Below are 3,014 nucleotides of genomic sequence, written 5' to 3'. Positions count from 1 at the left end.
CACAAATTTTTGTGCACCGGGCCTCTAGTATATATATAAAAGGCTAATATGCTAAGTGTCCGACTGTCTGACCAGTCGCTATGACGCACACTGACCAACAGGGGGCAGATGCTTAATGCAGGAGCTGCCGTGATGCGCACTGGTCATTTACAGAGAAACAGCACCGTGGACCTGGTGCCCACAAAGCAACACTCGGCTTCCCCCAAGTGGGACAAAGGCCCTGCCACCACACCGGAGCGACAGCCCACCAAATCACAGCCAACGCTGCCAATACCCCATGGCGCAAAATGCGGCCCACAGCCCAGCCAACCCGGAAATGGTGGCTGTGGGCGCTGGGTAATTACATCACATAGCAACACCCGGCTTCCTCTCCCTAGGGACGACTAGCCTCCTTGCAGTTTTTTCAGCCCAGGAACAAGACTTGCTTTATAGCCAGGTGCAAATATTTCACACTTTAACCAATTTCACACTTTAACCAAATGTCTGTGAAGAGTTTCCCCGTGCCTCATTTCATTTGATCCTCACAGAAGTCCTGGAGTGGGTAGATAGGAGACTCGGTAGAATCTTATTTTCTTTTCATTAGCTGGAAAATGGAGATTTAGAAAGCTTAGATACTTGACCCAACTTAAAAAGAAGTAAGAAATGGTGGACCTTGAAAATGACTTCAGGTTTTCTCACTGCGCAGAAGAGAGTCAAACACTGCTGCAGTTAAATATTTTACCCTTTGTTCTCCCTGCATGATCTATGATATTTACTGCTGTGTTGCTGACAATTACCTGAAAGAGAAGTTGGGGTGCTTCACTGGGCTGGAAAAAGTTTGGCTAAATCAGAAATTAGGTCTAATTAAGCAAGTTTATCTATATATATAAAGCTCTCACTGGCACCAATCGCATGCATGTATTTTGATCTGTCATTGTTGATCATGAATTTGGTCGACACTTCTATTATAGAAAAAGGCCAAATAGCGATATTAAAATATTTCTTCTAATTAATTTCCTTTCAATGTACATGAATCCATGCACCGGGCCACTAGTATATTCATAATGAGAAAATAAAACCTAAAGATGTTGGTAATGACATATAACTTTTCATAGTGGGTAACTGACTACGTCTTTTCAATGGTTGTCTTAGCTACAGACAAAAAGTTCTGGCCAAGGAAGCCTTCTATTCTCACTCAGTGCAACAATTATGTTTTAACTTGTGTTTTGACTGTATAAACTTATCCAGAAGTCAAGCAAGAATACATGTATTTAAATAAGCAAAACTGTAACCAATCTGTGTTCAATATATAGCCTTATGGTAAGGTTGTGTTAACAGTAAAAATTCCCAAACTTCTAAAGTATCTCAATACTCAGTCTTATACTAATGACTTCCTGTTTCAGTCACGCTAGGCAGACAAGATTTAAAATGAGAAAGATAGGCCTGGCCAGTGTGGCTCAGCTGTTTGGAGCATCATCCTTGACATCGAAAGATCTCGGGTTAGATTTCTGGTAGGGCACATACTCAGGTTGCGGTTCAATCCCCAGACAGGGTGAGTACAGAAGGCAACCACTCGATGTTTCTCTTTCAGATGAATTTTTCTCTCTCTCTCAATCCCCCCTCTCCCTTCCACTGTCTCTGAAAGAAATAAGAACAGAACCTCGAGGGAGACGTTTCAAAACTAGATAAATAAAATGAGAAAAATAATATTTGCACAGAAATCCTTCACGTTGATTAAATTCAATGGATCATAATAAACAATACACATTAGCAGCTGTATTTCATTTACACTCTCAGGCATCTTGCCTATAATCTAACTGTATAATTATGTTAATAGTAAAACATGAAAATAAAAAAATCAGTATTTTAAATTAATAGCCTGTGTAATTTTAAGTTATACTGCCATGAAGTAACAAAAAGGAAAAATTAAATCTTTGCTTACAAAAATTAAGTCATGTGTCCTTCAAAAAGTGCCTAACAAAGCTACCTAATTATCTCTTTAATATTTAGTATTAATTACCTGCCAGGTATTACAGGCCAGAAAGGTAATGTAGACGCAGTTAATAACCACCTCCATTCACGATTTTTTCCCTCCTTAGGTCAAATAACGTTGGTTCATTTAAAAAATATATGGACAAATGATGAAAAAAATCAAAATATTCTTATTAAACTCATTTATTCAACAAATGTGTACTGAATACTTACTATGTCCCAGGCACTGTCCAATATGCTTATACCTCAGTGATATACCATGGACCTTAGATTCTAAAGAGAGAAATATTCTGAAGTAACTCTAAATTTCAAATCGTCAATTAACTTACACTGACAATCTGGAAATTGCACGGATTTGCAATTTTTAAGCACCTTCCACAATGATATTCCCATTAATAAGGATTTTGTCTCTACACTGGACAATATATTGTTACTTCCTAGTGTGCCAGGCAGAAAATTTGAAATTTTTAAAAAGTGAGATCATGCTCTAACTGGTTAGGCTCAGTAGCTAGAGTGTCGGCCTGCAGACTGAAGGGTTCCGAGTTCTATTCCGGTCAAGGGCACATGCGCCAGTTGTGGGCTTGATCCCTGGTGGGGGGTGTGCAGGAGGCAGCCGATCAATGATTCTCTCTCATCATTGATGTTTCTCTCTCTCTCTCTCCCTCTCCCTTCCTCTCTGAAATCAATAACAAAAAAAGTGGGGGGGGGGCGGGGGGAGAGGGACAGAGAATTCATCATATCATAATGATAACTGCACCTCCGATTGGCATATCGCAGCTCATGTTTATTTAATCTTTTTCTTTAAATAAAGAAACTGAGGGGCAGAAAGTGAGGTGAGTATTTGCCCAAAGTCAAGATGTTAATGAGTAGATGCAGATCTGGGGTCTGAAATTTCAGAGCCATACACCTTTCACTGTGGTTCTTTGAGCAAGTTTTGTGAGCCACCCAACGCTCACAAAAGCAAACCAATTCTAAAATTAGAACTTGTATTAGAGTTGTCTTTACCCAGCACCCCACACTGGGTCCTGAATTCCATTTAGTTC

Source organism: Myotis lucifugus, unplaced genomic scaffold, assembly GCF_000147115.1.
Source record: "Myotis lucifugus unplaced genomic scaffold, Myoluc2.0 scaffold_123, whole genome shotgun sequence".
Taxonomy (NCBI): domain Eukaryota; kingdom Metazoa; phylum Chordata; class Mammalia; order Chiroptera; family Vespertilionidae; genus Myotis; species Myotis lucifugus.
The sequence above is the reverse complement of the archived record's forward strand: the minus strand, read 5'-3'. Positions refer to the sequence as shown.